The sequence below is a fragment of the Dermacentor andersoni genome, chromosome 4, assembly GCF_023375885.2.
Source record: "Dermacentor andersoni chromosome 4, qqDerAnde1_hic_scaffold, whole genome shotgun sequence".
Classification (NCBI taxonomy): domain Eukaryota; kingdom Metazoa; phylum Arthropoda; class Arachnida; order Ixodida; family Ixodidae; genus Dermacentor; species Dermacentor andersoni.
Genome location: NC_092817.1, coordinates 149,279,600 through 149,297,553, shown reverse-complemented (window position 1 = coordinate 149,297,553; position 17,954 = coordinate 149,279,600). Strand labels below are relative to the sequence as shown.

The 17,954-nt window shown below is 45.0% G+C and overlaps 2 long non-coding RNA genes across 6 annotated transcripts in view; both read right to left on the bottom strand.

Annotated features, from left to right (window-relative positions):
• Positions 1-17,954, bottom strand: part of LOC126537906 (uncharacterized) — a 66,156-nt gene that overhangs the window by 34,884 nt on the left and 13,318 nt on the right. The gene's annotated exons all lie outside the window — the stretch shown is intronic.
• Positions 1-17,954, bottom strand: part of LOC129386490 (uncharacterized) — a 49,249-nt gene that overhangs the window by 18,827 nt on the left and 12,468 nt on the right. The window contains exons 1-4 of one of the 4 annotated variants that reach the window (XR_011893926.1): positions 11,658-12,838; positions 10,604-10,728; positions 5,532-5,609; positions 2,706-4,914 (exon numbers count right to left, since the gene is read on the bottom strand). This is a non-coding gene — a long non-coding RNA (uncharacterized lncRNA). Of the gene's footprint in view, positions 1-2,705; positions 4,915-5,531; positions 5,610-10,603; positions 10,729-11,657; positions 12,846-17,954 lie in introns of those variants that run through there. The other 3 variants (XR_011893925.1, XR_011893924.1, XR_008613862.2) reach the window with 3 other exon arrangements.

Sequence of the window (17,954 nt, the reverse complement as noted above, 5' to 3'; positions counted from 1 at the left end):
CTTGGTGCTTGTGCTGTAACAGGAGAGAGTATGTATGTGTGTAAATAAAGAAATACATATCATGCCATGTTACAGTGGCCCCTTTCCACTGCTGGTATGCTTCACCACAATACATTGCATAAGCTTCTTCCAGTAGCAAGCTATATTGCAGCAAAGTTGACGCTTGAAAACCGGCATTATACAACATTTTTGACAATGGTCGTGCCTTCCACACTTTGAAGGCAAAGCATTTCAGCATCCGAAATTTCAGCTGTCCTTATAATTAATTGCCTCTATGGGGTACGTGGCGGTGTTGCAAAGATACCCAAATTCTCATGCATGCCCGAAAAATAGTTTGTTGGTTGTATTTCTGCTTGGTAATGAAGACGGCTAGGACAGTGCACATTAGTGACACAACAGTGGCCAAATGCTCAGATTCTTTTAAGTAGAGTGCTGTGTGCTTTTATGATTTCGGTGAAGTCAGCATCTCAATTTGCCATACACACACCTGCAAATTATCTATTTATTAAACTCACGCACACAAAATAGCACTATAATGAGAAATGCATAGTGTTTTAGCTGTTCCCTGCAGAATGTTTTCTGACAACTGCTGTGATAATGGATGGATGGATAACTTTCTTGAGGTCCGTCGGTACGCGCGATTACTATGCAGTGGGCCGCTCCCACGTTGGGACAGAGAGGCCATGCCTCTCCGCTGCCTCGCGGGCCTGATGGACAGCCCAGAGCTGTGCTTCAAGGTCCGAGCTGTGTAGAGCTCGGTCCCACTCACCCCTGTGGTTCCGGCGCCAGGGGGCAAGCCCAGAGCATGTGATCAAGGCTAGCTATATCCTTACAGTAGCGACTCGCATTGTGAGGGTGCGCATCCGGAAAGATTTTGTGCAGGAAGGCCAGGCATGGGTAGGTGCCCGTCTGAAGCCACCTGTACGTGACTTCTTGTGCTTATTTGAGTGCTTTGTGCGGTAGCGGCACGGTTCTCATGACTAACTTATAATGCTGGGTGAGATCGTTGTAAGTGACGAGGGGATCGCGCTCGCTTGCCCATCCTGCCGAGAGGAAGTCCGGGCTCGCACGGTGAGTTAGAGCTCGTGCGGTCTCGTGTGCTGTGTCGTTGAGGCTAGGGAGCAGCCATTGGAGGAATGGTCCCATGTGTGCCGGGAACCAGTTGACATAGTGTGGGGTGAGGTGATGAGTACCAAGTATTCTGCCGACGGTCCAGGATATGCTCCCTGTTTCAAAGGACAGAATTCTAGGAGTGCAAGGCTGATGGCCGCCGCCTGCTTGGCCACCTTAGGACTATCAGTGCGGACCGTGCACGCCTTGATGACCATGCCATCTTTGTTGACCACCGCTGCTACATAGGCTCGTTTGCCAGGATATTTAGCTGCGTCCGTAAAGCAGCATGCTTTCCCGGAGGGGGCTGCCTGTCAGAGTGCTTTGGCTCGACCAAGTCTGTCGGTATTGTGCTCTGGGTTCATATTCCTGGGCAGAGGGGCTGCCCTGATCTTTTTCCTCTTGTCGGGTGTTAGCCCGTGGCTGTTCCACTCGATCTCCCGAAGCGCAACACCAATTTCTCGTAGGATCCACCTGCCCGCAAGTGTGCTGGACAGCCTAGTGATCTGTGCCCGTTCCTGTGCCTCCGCTATGTCGCTCGGCGTGTTGTACATGCTTAATGCGTCCAGTGCTTGTGTGCATGGGTAGACCCATGGCTCTCTTGGCGACCTTACGCAAGAGCGTTTCAAGCTTGTCTCTCTCCACTTTGGACCAATAGTGCATGGCCACGATGTACATGAAGTGACTGATTACAAAGGCCTGTGCAAGTCTAAGCAGGCTGTCCTCCTTGAGCCCGTGATGCCGGTTGGCTACTCGTCTCAGAAGGCGTGTGGCGTTCTCAGCCTTCGTGGTGAGCTTAGCGACTGCGATGGTGTTCGAGCCGTTCACCTCTATTGTCATGCCCAACATCTTGATGTGACCGACCACCGGAATGGGAAATCACAAAATATGCTGCTGGCGTAAAGGCTGTCCAGTAAAAACCACAAAAGCATGCAAACATGCACATGCTGCTTCTTACCATTTTACAGGCAGCCATGAGAAGGTAGAAGCGGGTGACTAGATCATGTAATCGTCTCCTTGATAAAAATAGTGTATCTAGACAGTGAGACATATATCTCCCACTTTTTTGATTCATACATAATGCTTGTTTGCTTTCAAAGTTCACTTTTTAAGAACAATATCTGATCACGAATATACTCTTAATGCTTCACACACAAAACAATTTGTTACCTTGCTGTGTCCATGAAAGGATTGTATTAAGAATGATTTTTTGGCAGCCTTGTTGACAGTTCGACAGCATCATTCAGTAAATCCTTAACAGGCACTCTGCAACACTTTTTCAAGAAGGAAAACCAACCTACCGAGTTCAACACATGCCATGCGATTTTACATTTTATCACAATCTTAATGCAGCTGGCACATCTGGGTTCAAGCTCATATAGTGCTAACCTAGGCCAGTTGGCAAATGTTGCAGCACTTCATTTGTCTCCTTATGTCCTGTGTGTTATGTTTTTTATTCAAGCTCATACTTCTGAGCAGCAAGCAAAATGCAGTTGACTTCATTCCATTAATTCGACTGTGATGGGACCGACGAGACAGACTGAATTATCTGGTGGGTCAAATTTAAGAAGGTGCAGAAGAAATGGCGACACACACGACTGATTTATTTTCCATGGTTTACGTACAGATTCTAACATGCCCCAAAGTGAAACACACGCCCGCTGTCTGTGTGTCCAAAGTGTAAACTAGCATAGAAAGGACAAAAGCCCCTAAAATGAAAGAGAAATCAAATGCGCACACAATTTTTATTTTAAAAAAATGGAGAAGGGTCTGATGTGTTGCACATTGCAACCAGTTTTCCAAAGTGAGCTTCGCCGCAGTACATCCGTGTTATGCGGTAAAGCATACGAAAATCGCCAAGGAAGTTTTGTTAAGCACGACACATTAGAAATGGGTAAATACCGCAATCAGACGTTTTGATCTGTGATTATTGCTTGGAGCTCCTCCTGGGCAGGCAAAAAATAGGCATTTCCTGCAGGAGATGAAGTCTGTTTAACACATCTACTGTCCTCTAAGGTATGTCACCAAAGGGGTCGCTTATTGGGTTCACTGTAGGGGTCAGCATGCATGCCGACTGCTCAAGTTGGAATTATTGGGTGAAGGCCTATTTTAGTATCAAAATAACTAAAGTTTGGACCTATAGAAATGCACGTGTGCCGGCTGGGACTTTCAGCCGGGATCAAATTAATACGAGTCTACTGTTCTGCAGCCACTGAGCACTGCAGCATGCCAATATTCTGCTATGTGCAGTAGGAGATACATTCTTGCTGCAAAGTCCACTGCCGTATGGTACAGTCGACTTCTGTTAATTCGACTCCGGGTAATTCAGTCCTGGCCGGCGGTCATACATTTCTAGTCCCGAATCTCTTATTTTGATTGTAAAATTGGCCTTCGCGGGATAGTTTGAACTTGAGAAATGACTCGCTGTTGACCCCTATGGTGGCAGCACGTCTACCTCGGCAATGCTTAGGAAACAATGTATGCATTCAACACCTGTGATCGCGTGTCGACAACTCCCATTTATGCCTGCCCTAGGAAACTTTTCAAGCAAGAACCATATATTACAACATTTAATTACGGTATTTACCCGATTCTAATGTGTGCCTCATATGTTAGCACTAGTAGAATGCAAGAATTGTACACTTTTCTTTTCAATTACAGTGGTAAGCTCCCAGCCATGATTCGGTAATGCCTGCCATATGCATTCCAACTCATTTTTATTCTTAAGTAAATTTCCTTTTCATGATCAGGGTCCCTTGCGAGCAACTGACCTAGGTAAAATTACTCCTGTACAGACTCTAAAGGCTGACTGGCGATGTGAATTCTTGAACATTGTCTTCTGCATATTAATCTTCAAACCCACTAACACTTTTTTGGTTAAGGTCCTCAATCACTAATAATTTGTCCCCACTGTTGCTGAGATATTCACCATTGATCCGCATTCCGAATGTGCTGCAACTGCAGATTTGAAATGGCCTTAATCAAAGCCAGGACAAGAATAGGAAAGACCATTGCATTGAGGAATGACCAGGAAAGGAACAGTGCCACCGCCTCTTTGAAGGAGCTTGAGCTCAAAAAGCAAAGTGTTGGCTGATGCTGAGATGCAGGTTACCCACATCCAAACCAAAATGAACCCCTTAAAGCAGTGAAACGCAACACTGAGGCATGCGCAGGCTGAGAGTATGCCAGGACAGTTGAGGTTGACTTTCCAGTTGTTTGGAGAATCTCACTTGTGACAAAGTTCGGGCATAATACCAATGAGCTTGCGATCAGTTGATACAAATAGCTCTATTTGCTTTTGTATGCATTATCGGGATTGGAGCGGTCATAGTTGTCGGGAGGACCTTGGGACGACAGGGCTAGGTGAGCAGGGTTTATTTGCAGGATTTATATTTAAAACATGATATACATCGCCAGTCTAGCGTGACTCCCACATGGAGCACGCAAGACGATGCATACAGCAAACAGCTTACGAGCGTGACAACGAGCACTCAGCTCATGACGGCAAACGCTGCTTATAAGCACTTGTTCCCCCCTTGATTCCCAGTGGACGTAAACGTTCGTCCAGTAATCGTTCGACGTCACCGTAGATGACCCGCCCTTTTGGAGGAGGGCTCACAAACACGTGTCGCACAGGTTTCAGTGCCGCACACACACACACAGGTGTAAAGGTCCGGAGCCGACGTCAGAGGGCTTCGTAGAACTCTGCTCCATCAAGGGTGGCGCTGCCGAGTACCACATTCCTGAGCTGACCCCGCGCCACGTGGCTGCCGGTTATCCGCAGTTCTCTGAAGTGCGCCCCGTCTGGTTGGATTGGAACACGTGCAGCGGGCTGAAATAGCTGGCACGTTGCCACCCCGTACGGCGATTCCTAACAGCATCTCTTTTTATTTGCATTTTAATATGTTCGACTCTATTTGCGTGAGCTAGACCACTTTTTTTACAGCAAAGCTGTCTATGGCTAGGATCTGGCGGATCGCATCCGCGCATAGACCAACAATTTTTCATACGGTGGGCCGATCCCGAAGATAGTGCAATATCAGGCGGACCCGAGGCAGAAGTGAAGCAGGCATTAAGCACTCCCCATATGTGGGCTGATCCCGAAGGTCGTGAAATACCAGTCCAACCTGCGGCGGAGATGAAGCAGGCTTTAAGCACTCCCCACACACGGGCCAATCCCATAGGTAGTGCAATACCAGGCCGAACCGCAGTGGAGGTGCAGTTCACCATTAAGGGGCCCACATACACAGCTTCGCTGGTCATCCTTCACAGAGTAAAAAGGCACCAAGTCTTTTTCGAAGATATTTTAGTAGCTGTGCATTTTACAAACCCCTCTTTTCAGTTTTCTATTTTGAATAAAATAAACACTACTCCTTACTGTTCAAACTGGATTGTTGTTTTTATTTTTTTAACATGCTTACCAGAGAGTGACAGCATCAGGTGACATGGTGTTAGCCCATCTTGACATAATACAAAGTTCTGTGAAACTTGGCGAAAACCTGAAAAAATCAGGGAATTTGAAAATGTCAACTTGGTAGACACATTCTTCTAAGCATGCAGTATGGCACGTAAGCTTGGAGGTTAACAAAGAATCTCGAGAACATGTTAAGACCGCACAAAGAGCAATGCAATGATAAATGTTAAGAGACAGGAAGAGAGCGGTGTGGATCAAAGAGCAAACGGGGATGGTCGATATTCTAGTAGACATTAAGAGGAAAAAATGAAGCTGGGCAGGCCATATAATGCATAGGGTAGATAACCAGTGGACCATTAGAGTCGCAGAATGGGTGCCAAGGGAAGGGAAGTTCCATCAAGGATGAAATTTGGAAGCACAAGTTCGCATCAGCTAGTGCAAGACAATGATAATTGGAGATTGCAGGGAGGTGCCTTTATCCTGCATTGAACATTAAAATAGGATGAATGCGTGCAACTCTTTAAAAAGAAATTTGGGCCGGAAATAGCTTGCACAGTTCACCAAGACACGAAACCAAATTTGTATGCTTTGCCACAAACACGGATGTATTCCAGCGATGCTAACTTATGAAAAGCGGCCACCATTGTGCAATCATCTATTTCATTGTTGGACCAGCTTGCGAAACGTAGCATGATGTGTTGGAAGGAGCCCTGTAACTTTTTTTCTTTATAGCCGGCTATATGATGCACATGCTGAATTTTTTATAATTAATGCTAGGTGATATGCAAATTAAGCAGTAATTTTATGCAGTATTAAAACGTACCTTAGTGTAACAGTACAATGAGAGATGTAATCAAGAATTTGTATGTATGCACATTTGAGTGCGCATGCTGTTAGATATGGGACGTTTTCCTGAACCTACTTCGAGTTCACCAGACCACATCGAATCGCGCCACACCTAATTAAGGAGCGCAGAAGCACATCTACCACATTCCCAAGGCGCGGCATATGTCCAAACCCACTGCTCGACTCTTCCTGAAAGTGTAGCGGGAGCCTGGCACGGTTCCAGGTAACGTAGGTCCCGAGCAAAGCTGCTTTGCAGCTCTGAAAGGTCGCTCGAAGACAACCAGTCTCCCCCCATCCGCCTATTGTGACGGTGCTTGCAAGCCGCGAGGCAACGATGGCCGTAATGCACCGTGAAGCCCTGGGAGCAATCCCCCCCGTCCACCTTTGTGACGGCAGTTGCAGACCAGGAAGGCAATACCGCAGACAAGTAGTCCCTCCGAGAACTGGAGCCCAAGGAGCGACCCTCTGAGCCGAATGTGACTTGCACTTGCACGGGCACCTACCATTGGCCGAAAATGACGCCACCTGAGTGGGCTCGCTGATTGGCCGAACGTGACGTGACTTCGAGACACCGAAGGGGTTAAAAGCCAGAGATTGGGAGCACCAGAGCATTCCTTCATTCATTTCTTTCGAGCTTCTTGTCACGGGCCGATGCGTCCGAGTTGCTGCTGGCCCGTAATGACTTTATGACTTAATTTCTTTGTACTCTCACTGTAAATAATGTAAATAAACCTCCAGTTTTCATCTCAAAGTTCTCCTCAACCTCGGCCAACTCCCACACCCAACGGCAAGGTCCAAAATCTGGGGGACAGCAACTGGAATTGTCCTCCAGATCCAACAATGCATGCGCGCTGTCATCCTTGAGTGCGCACAGACGTGAAACTGGTCTCAGTGCAGCTTGGTAGCTCATAGTTTGTGAGGGGATTCGTAATGGCAATGCTCCACCACGTCACAATGCAGCAGTCAACACTGCCAATCAACAACACTGCCAATGCCAATCTTACCGACGCTGCACATGCTCAACAAGCCAATGAGAGTGCTGACACGTGATCTTGAAGCTCGCCAGATCCATCGCCTTAATTTGTGCGTCGTACATGACAGCATAATCAACATTTAATCATCAATTTATTTCAACTACCATGTACGTCGATGTTGCTTCTGTAGTGTTGATACTTTGTTGACACCCCCCCCCTTTTTTCTTCAAGGATACCTCTGACAGTGAAAAATAACATTGTGAATGTCCACATCAACAGGAACTGGCATAAGATGCAACCATTTGCGACCTTTTTAACAGAAGCTTGTATTGCCTCACTGGTGTCGGTGTTACTGCACGAAAAAACCCAAGCTGCGGAAAAATAGAAATTGCTTATCAGGCTGCGGATTCGAACCACCGATCCCCGGGTTGCGAGACCACCACGCTAACCGATTCGGCCACTGTCAGTTCATCAAACACTGCCTTTAAGGAGGGTAAGTAGAAGCCGCGCAAGGCATGAGCCAATCACGGGCGTACCCTTCCTCCGGAGGAGGGAGAGGGTGTGTTCGCTCGCCTGACACCTGCAGTTTCCCACACCAGTTCAGGCCCAGCAGTCAGATGGGGAGGCCGCGTTTGGTCTGTTCTGCCGAAGAGCAGGCTGCGTTGAAGGAATGGCAGTGGGATCAGGCCACGTGTTGTGCGTTTGGCCAGAGAACAGGCAGTGTTTGATTAATGCCACCAGGAACTCGTTCGAAAAAGAGGTCGACAATGACGTGCTGACCTCGCCGTGAGGCGTTACAAAGTGCCGCAGATCCCAAGCTTCGCTTGCACCCCGCTTCACACCAGTGGAAGGGCAGTAACTTTTTTGGCCTCCATCCTTCTGTCATAGTCCAAGCATGCTCTTGCTAAATAGAATCATTCTTGGCAACTAAAAGTTAGTGTTCAAGTGCAATTAAAGCTCGACCATGGAACAGTTTCCAGGAGTTCAGAATTTCACAATATGTAGAATACCATTTTGTTGGCAAGTACTATGGCAGAGGTAGTGACCTATAGGTAGATACTGAAAGAGCCAGTATTCAGTAAAAACTTATAAATGTAAACAAATTTGGCCTAGTCTAGTTTAGAGTAATTGGCAAAGATACCTGTTTTTGCAGACTTATTCTAAGTGAAGGTTTAGCGCTACAGGACTGTGTGCCCATTTCATTCCAACTACATCTGCCCAACTGATGCCATTATAGATTAACATTACTGAATATATTCTGCTATCACATTATTTATTCATGAATTAAACTTGCGCAGGTAACATGTATGTACCATCAAAAAGAGTAGATTTGAGAGAGATTATACAGCTAGCAACGTACTGCAAAAGTAAAAGGTCACAAAGCGAATTTGTTCTCGTGAAAAAAGTATAACATTATTTGCAATGTTGTTAGAACTTCAAAAATAAATTTTTTGTTGTAAGGCACAGCTAGTGAACAACTATAGTAGGAATTTCATTTAAAGTTGGAGGAATGGTACAACTCTTCGCATTCTGGGGAGTTAAAAAGAGTGGAATTAAGAGATCTCAACTCTGTCAAGTAGGAATGAAATGGAGGGCCCTGCCCCATTCTGCAACTTTACTGTGGACCAGTGTATGCCAACATGGCAAGTAAGAAAAAAAATTGGGTATTTCATGGTGCGTGTAGATCCATCGACTTTTGTTCCCAACGGTATCTTTTGATGACATGCTCAAGCTTTTTTTTTTTTTTTCTAGTCACTTGTTGCACTTTAATGCGATAAAATCTACTTGAACCTCTCTCTTGTGGTTGCAAGATCTGCAGGCGAGCTCGTTCCCTCAATCGGCTGATGGTGCTGTGCATTTGGTCACCGCAAGCAGCTGTACATTGTTAACCTCTCTGGTCAATCATGTCTGCTGCAGAAGCATCCCTAGTATGTCTACAAATTTCAAGATACTTGATTTAGTGCGGTATCACTCTTTGTTGGCCTTTTTATCAGACTGACGCAGAAGTGGGAGCACTGTACACTGTTCACATTTTCTTTGAGTGCAAAAGATAAGTATGCGTTGCATTCACCACTAATAGAACATATTTAATGCTGTTCTTAAGTTTACAGCCTTACAGCACATGACACAGGTGTTCATGACAAATCTGTCCATGTCATACAGACAGCTGAAATTTCAAATGAAACACCACTTTCCTCCCTCTCGAGAAAGTGCCACACCCAGCCAGAGTCAAGGCAACACAAACAAACAGTGCGACGCAAAACACAGTCTTAAAAGTGTCGCTCACCATGACGCATTACTTCAGTAAATCGCCCAATTCAGAATGCGCAATGCCATGGTGGAAAATGTGCTACGCAACAAAACTGGATAAGAAAAAAAAATGGGTGGTGCTAGTCACGTGAACCCGATGTGGTTCTTCGACTCAAGTATGTGACAAGGCAAGGAAGGAACGTCGCTTGCGGATGCTACTCCAGGCAGAGGGAGAGAGTGTCTCTGTTGGCAGGCATGCTCACCTCATGGTGGTATGGTAAGAGGGCATTCAATTTCTTCTGTCTCCTCTAATAATAAACCAGTGCGAGAAGCAATGCGAGAAGTCTGAAGTCATTACTCAAAACATTCATTGTGGATATGAAGTCCAATGCATGTGGAACTGTCAAAAGTGGTTCACTCATATTCTTCTCATCTACTTTCAAGAAATTTCACTCTAAATTGACCTAGACCTCTGCATTGTCACAGACAGCAGGAAGCAACCTTGAAGTCTGTTGAATTCCTCATTAATGCATGAAAATCCAGGATGCAGCAGCAAAGTAACAGTCTACTACACATAACTCCATCTTCACCTCTGCGTTCAGGCAATGAAATGCAGTTTTTACCATAGCGAACATGAGATGTTTACTTGTTGGAGATGCAGCTCTTAGCCTGCCTACGTGACTGTGATATTTAAAAAGGATGCCAGTTATTTAAAACTATGTTATTATTAAAATTAAAACTATGTTATTATTAAAAAAAATAACATCTTTCATGTTCGCAACATGTCAGGAGGCAATAACCACCTTGAAAAGTAATTACGTCCCATGGCTGTATTCGGGTCTCAAGAAGCTTTAAATTGCAGTGTAAACTAAAACTTGCTAGGGGGCCTGATCGAAGGCCCTAAAAAAACAGGCCAAACAGGGGGCTAAATGTTTCTTCAATAGGATAGAAAGTTTGCGATGGAAAGTTAACACCAGATATAAATGAAAATATATTACTTCAGACTTACCACCAGACTTTCACAATTCGAGTCTTGTTCTCCAAGATGCATTGCCATTCCGATTTGTCCAGCTAGCGAGAAATGCAGTTCGTATTGCCTCCGCCAATGTGTTGCAAATGCACATGTGATGAACTCTACAAAATGAGAGCAGCATTGAAGAGAAACTGAGCAGCTGAAAGTGCACGCACTGTTGCTTCTACGCACAATATGGAACTAAACAGCAGGGGTAAATTTCGTTAAAAGAAATTTCGTTCGTATTGAAACATAAGTTGACTCTGAATATAAGACAACCCTTTACTTCATGACATCGCATTACAGTCCCCTTTATAATGGAAAACTACGTTTTATAAAAAATTGGCACTGAAAGCACCATGCCCCGCTTGGCTTTTATGTACCATGCAGAAATTCTAGATTCTAAGCTTTTGTTTTAAATGTAACGAACCTCGTCAAATTTAGTGCAGTGGTTGCCGAGAAAAACGAATACTCCGTTTACATGTATTTAGATCGGAACACCCGAGCTAAAGCTTCCTTTTAAATGCGCCCGCCACGCGGATATGGTGTCTAGAAGCCTATCTTGACACCATAACGCGGAGGCATTGCCGAGCCCAAACCGACGGAGCAGTACGGGATCCACATTTTGTCTGCTGGAGGCACCGCCAAATTATACTAAACAAACAAACGTTGCGTACACTTAGTACACGCGCAAATTTCCTCTCTGTAGCGACAAGGTAGGGGACTGTGGCTTGCACTGGCAGCCGGCTTTACCTATGCGCCGCCAGTCTGGTTCCTCAGACGTGTAACGATTGCGACAGTGTACGCGGCGGAAAAAGCACCTGGGACTTCTGCAAGACCAGACAAAACCTTGCCTCTGTGCATTATCTAACTCCTTCTCATTACCGTTAAACAAAACTCGAGAACGCAGTGAAAAATTTAGCATTGAGCTCAGAGTACGCTGCACAAGGTCTACTGAAAGACGGAACTTTTAACGACAGCTTGTAGACTAACTTCAATATGTATCGATAAGTAACGGTTCAATAACTGAAGAATAAAGACGTCCACTTGCCTGTCTGTTCACGCCAATACCGCAAGCTCTTCTCAGAAGCACGAGACGGGCGCTGTAAAGCATCGAGACAGTTCATTCGGCGAAATTAACCGCTTGCATTTCCAATGCAGCGAAAAATCAAGTGAACGCTTAGTGTCTATTAACGATGTTGACGATGCAGTCGGCCATTTTGGGAAGCTTTAGGCATGGATCGGCTTGGCTATAGATGCGTACAATTTTTGGAAGCGACTTTTTTGTTGTTGTTGCCAGACGAACTTGACTTTTTTTTACTAAAAATTGCTGTGTAAACTTTTTTTTTTCTTTTTTACAGAGAAGATATGTTTATCGTAAAGGTATGGTGGCTAGCATACACTCTTAAGCATAATTACACCCTTTTGTCACAACGATAATCGTCATCTGTCTTGTCCGCATTTCCTGTAATGACATGGCATTCCCGACTGGAAAGTAGCGGGCGCGGCGCTTTGAAGAAAGGAAACGCAAGCAAGGCAGATGACGATTATCGTTGTGTGGCAGAGGTACGCTCCAAAGTGTTATCTCTGCCACACAACAATAATCGTCACTCTTACACTCTAAAAACAGTTGCACCCTTTGGGGCGTATATTTGCCACACAACGATAATCGTCATTTGTTTTGTACGCATTTCCTTTCTTTAACGCGGCGAGCCCGGTACTTTCCAGTAACGAACAGCATGCACGTTATCAGCATGACATAGCATTCCCAACAGGAAAGTAACGAGCGCAGCGTTTTCAAGGAAATGCGGGCAAGACAGATGACAATTATTGTTGTGGCAAATATACACTCCAAAGGGTGTAAACTTTTCTTAGAGCTTACACTCTCAGGCAAAGTTACACCCTTTGGAGTGTAGGACACACTCCAAAGGGTGTGTCCATTTGCTCATATGCTTGTTGGTATATAAAGGAAATGCAATAACACGGGTCCAGAGAAAAAAAAATTTAAATGCCGGCAGTGCTTACAAAAAACATGAGCAGAGCTAAAAATTCTCAAGATTCATAGCTACCTTGTCTCCTGATTTTAATTCTTGTCAACTTGTTTTGCACCATCAGCATGGTAACTGCAGGCCTTCACAGATAGCATCTGGTGATTTGCAAGACTATTTTGCTTGTGTAAAGGCCAGGTTCCATTTAGGCTTGTTCCAACACATTAAGTATTCCTCTCTTGCAGGCACGAACCCAGGTGGTGGGAGCCCTGCCCGCCCCCTCCCCGCCACCACTCCTCACACATTCCTAACGCATCGCCAAATGAATTTTGATATTTGACAGCTATTGAGCTGCCATTTTGCTGCCTTTTTCACTCCTTTTAGATGATAGTAGTTATCGGCATTTCTTGGGGTGTGAAGACCAGTTTTCTCATAGATTCGGTGCCTGCGCGATGAATTCAAGATGCCTTTAGTTTTCACCATCTATTCAACAGTCACGTGCATCGCTGTTGCTTCGTTAGTTCAACCTTCTTTGTTTAGACTGATACATGGACCAGGAAAGGGATTCGTTTCTTAGTCAGCTGGTGTGTAGGCTCGTGGAACGAGTTGCAGTCAGAGAAAACACCAATTGCATTTAACTTTTCCCTTTGCTTCATTATTTCCTCGCGTGGCGGCTCGCCGCAACGCTGGCGAGCTGAAACAATATACCCGCGATATGGGTTAGATAAAGTGGAAAATAAAATAATGCGAAACAGCGTCAATCATGAAACCCTGCAATAACCCATAAGCCCCCCCCCCCCCCTGAAAAAATTTACTGGGTACACGCCTGCTCTGTTGCCATTGATGAAATGACGCAGAGGAATGCATAGAGCAAACTTTAGAGTCGGAAGGCTCGCATCGATGTCACAGGTTGTCCTTTCCCATTATGCACCATTAAAAGCACTCATTGGGGTTAAAACAATGTTTGACTAGTTGCTAACATATTTCATAGTTTCCTTCCAGCACAGACCCTCACTCCAGAATGCTGCGGTCACACTGAACATCAATTTCCAAGTTTCAGTGCGCTTCCTGAACCGCTCCCTCTGCCAGATCCATCCACAGTAATTTTGGGTAGTTATTCCCGTAAAACTTCCGGGTCCCTTGCCTTGGCACTCAACCTCAGTACACTGAAGCTACTAGTATAGATGAGAAAATTATGCCGTATAAACAGAATAAAAGGCAATTTCCTAAACATGCAAAAGCATGCAAGTTCCTTTAACGCGCAAAAAGCATGGATAGCAGGCATATTTCTAATTTAGTGTGTTCACTGTGTGAAAGCTTACATTTACATATATGAAAGCATAGAACGAATGTTTCAAAGCATTAATTACATCCTTGAGCTTAATAATTAACATAAAAATTACTATATAATCTTGCACATAAAACCAATTCATTCAGTTTTGCAGACACTAAGTGGCCTCACAAGTTTCACTATGTCTTTTGGAAGAACGACACAGGAACATAATTTCTGCTGCAAAATGTTTTCCAGTAAAACATCTAATTGGGAAGAAAAGCATTCTAAAAAAAAATACAGGGTTTTCAACTTACCTATCCCAAATGAAATATGCAGTAATTTTTGCCAGTCTGTCTTTTACAGTTCTTTTAACAAAGGAATTATTGCCATGTGATGCTTTGTGCACTACACACAAAATACAGTGAATGACAATGTCATTCATGCTTAAAATAAAAAAGAACATTGCTTCCCAAGTGTTGCTAGCGGCTACTTCCTAATATGGGTTGTAGGCACTTAAAGTTCAAAATTATCAAGTGGAAATGAGAGTGAAGAAAGGCAAATAAGGAGGTTAAAGTGAAAACACTGTATTAGGCACACCTGCAACTAATAGAGAAGAAAACTCAACTAACAACCCCATGGAGGTACTAGCAGAAGTGAAAAAGTATGGAAAAAAAATAAACGAAACACTAAATCGGAAGTCAGTCGATACACAAACAGATACGTTGAACATTGATGGCACTCTTGTAGATGGTACGGAACTTGCGGACCGTTTTAACAACTTTTTTGTTAAAGTAGGATGCATAGATCACAACATTCATGATACAATGCATGCCGCTTCATTAAAAGAATCTTTATTCCTAAAGCCTACTAGCATCCCTGAGGTGATTACAACATTTTCATCCTTGAAAAATAGCCATAGTCGAGACCTAGATGATTTAGAAATTAGGCCAATTAAGTGCGTCATAGACTTACTTGCACCTGCAGTAATGCACATTTTTAATATTTCCCTGTCAACCAGAGTTTTCCCGCGTAATATGCAGGTAGTGAGAGTAATAGTTCACAAAGGAGGTGACAAAAATAATATGGGCAATTATCGGCCAGTATCTATACTTCCTGTGCTATCAAAGGGACTCGAAAAAATTGTTAACTTTCGTATTGATAATTTTAAGCAAAAACATTGCCTGCTAACCGACTGTCAACACGGGTTTAAGAAAAAGCGGTCTACGGAAACTGCTTTAAGTATACAGAAGGAGCTTATTCTAGAGAACACTGAAAAAAAATTGTCTGACTTTAGGGTTATACTTAGACTTCAGCAAAGCCTTTGATACGGTCAACCAGAAATTGCTGCTGATAAAGCTGGAAAAATATGGCTTCCGAGGGATAACAATTGAACTTATCTGATCTTATTTAGAAAGCCGACATCAGTTTGTTGAAATTAATGAGAACAGATCGCAGATAAAACCTTTGACAGCGGGTGTGCCCCAAGTTAGCATTCTTGGCCCGATACTTTTCCTGTATTACATTAATGATATTGTACAAGTGAGCGATATGTGTAAATTTGTCGCGTATGCAGATGATTGCTCTGTTTTCTTTATAGGTAAAGATTTAAAAGAAATAACGCCTATAGCAAGCTCCGTTTGTTATGGACTTCGAGCATGGTCTAAGGCAAACGGCCTCATCCACAATGAAACCAAAACAAAATGCGTTATTTTTCATGCTCCGGGAAGTTCTACTACATTGCCAGATAACATTGTGTGGGGTAGGTATAAAATTACCATTACGTCATCCATAAAAACCGTAGGCGTAATATTCACAGTGCATATGTCTTGGAATGAACACGTTAGTCATGTTTGCTCAAAGGTACGAAAAGTTGTTGGTGTGTTAAATTGCAATAGAAGTGCATTACCTTTTAAAGTTAAGCATCTCATTTATCATGCTCTTTTCCATTCACACCTCAGTTACTGTTCACTTATATGGGGTAACACTACAGCGCAAAATATTCAAATGCTGGAAATACTTAAAAAAAAAAAAGCAATTCGGGCGATAGCGAAAGTTTCTTTTTTTCGAGCATACGCAAGAGCTTTTCCAACAAAACAGAATAATCAGAGCCCGTGACATATATAAATTCAATACATTACTAAGCTATAGAAATGCTATGCTGGGAAAGCTCGATTCATTCCTAGCCCTGGCAACTCTACAACAGACTAGAAGTGAATATTCATATCGTCACCAGGCACCACACACATACTAATTATGGCTGCCAATGCCTTAAACATACACTACCTTCCCTACTTAACTATTTTAACCAACAACATGTTGATGTGTGTGAAGAAGTATTCACAAAGTACCAAGCGCAAGAGCAGACGACATTGCGGCCGGCCTCAACAAGAGGCAAAGAAACACGAGGGAGGCTCGTGCAGCGCATGAAAAAGGGGCTCGCGCAACGGGGATCGTTGGAACGCCGGCACGACTAGGGCCGCCGGGCCTACGGAACCCACATCTACCGGTGAGGTTCACCTGACCGAGCGTCCGTCTTCGGGACAGGGAACGCCTCGGGTCGTTGCACGGCACGAGACCCCGGAACGGCCTGCTGCAGCCTCGAACCCGTATCTACGCGCGAGGTTTGGGAGAGCGAGCGTCCGTCGTCGAGACGAGGAGCGCCTCGGGTCGTTGCCTTGCACGAGGCCTCAGGTCGGCCTGCCGGCATCGTGGAACCCGCTTCTACGCGCGAGGTTCGGGTGGCCGGGCGACCAAGTGGCCTGTTCTCGTCTACGGAGCTGTGGGCCGTCCACCTTTTCCTGCCCCGTGCTGCTGCGTTTGCTCTTCCACGCCGGTCATCACTCTACAAGCGAGTGTTCCACCTCAAGGACTCGACTCTACGTTTCACCACACTCCGGACTTAACCGCAACCTCGTGAGACTACATTTTTTCCATTTACGAACAACCTTGTATGTGTGGGTCTAGTAAGATATTCTTCGTGTTTACGTGCCGTCTAATATAATTGTGTGTTTGCTCATCATGCACCGTCTCCTCCATCTTCCTCCCGTCACACGCTTTGCAACGTGACGGTCCTAACAACATCACATATCTGGCGTCCGCGAACAGGACTGCTCTTACGCTATAGAGAAGAGCAGCACATTGCATATGCGTGTCTGACGGGTGAGGATGGAGACAGACAAGCTTACGGCAATTGGAAAAGAACTGGGGTTGACCGGCCAGGCACTAAAACAATGGGTAGACGAAGAGCGCGCACGCGAAAGGGAAGCGCGTGAAGCACGTCTGGCTGAACGCAATGCAGCAAAAGAAGCTGATGCCGAAGCGCTAGCTAGATTAAAGGCAGAAAGGGAAGTCCTCGAGCTCAAGTTAAAGTTGAGGGAGTTAGATGCGACAGCGGGTAGCATTACTGCTGGGCAGCTTACAGAGAGTGTGCACGCAAATGCTACCGAGAGCCACCAAAGTCCTCACAAACTAATTCCACCATTTAATGAAGAACGCAATGAGTTGGATGCATACATTCAACGATTTGAGCGCGTCGCAACGAGCCAGGGCTGGCCACAAGACAAATGGGCCCTATCGCTAAGCCTCTGTTTGACAGGAGTAGCTCTGAGTGTTGTCGGCAGAATGGCACCGGATCATGCCATGGACTATGCGACACTAAAACAGACGCTTTTGCAACGCTTCAGGTTCACGGAGGAAGGCTACCGAAGGAAGTTTCGGTCGGCGAAACCCGATAATTCCGAAACTGGTAGACAGTTTGCCGGTCGTCTACTGGGATATTTCGATCACTGGCAAGAAATGGCCAATACGGACCGGACATACGATGCTCTGCGGGACAAGATTGTCTCAGAACAGTTTCTGATGACTTGCCATGAGAAACTGGCAGTCTTTTTGAGAGAGAGGAACTGTCAGGGACTTGACAAGCTAGCGGAAGCTACTGATCATTACCTGGAGGCGCAAGGGTTAGTCAACCTTGGCAAAGGTAAAAACGAGAGAGAACCTAGCAAGCCACCAGGTCAAGCTCGAACTCCTGAGCGACAAAAAGAGAAGGAAAGACCACGTTGCTTTCTTTGTGGTAAACGCGGTCACA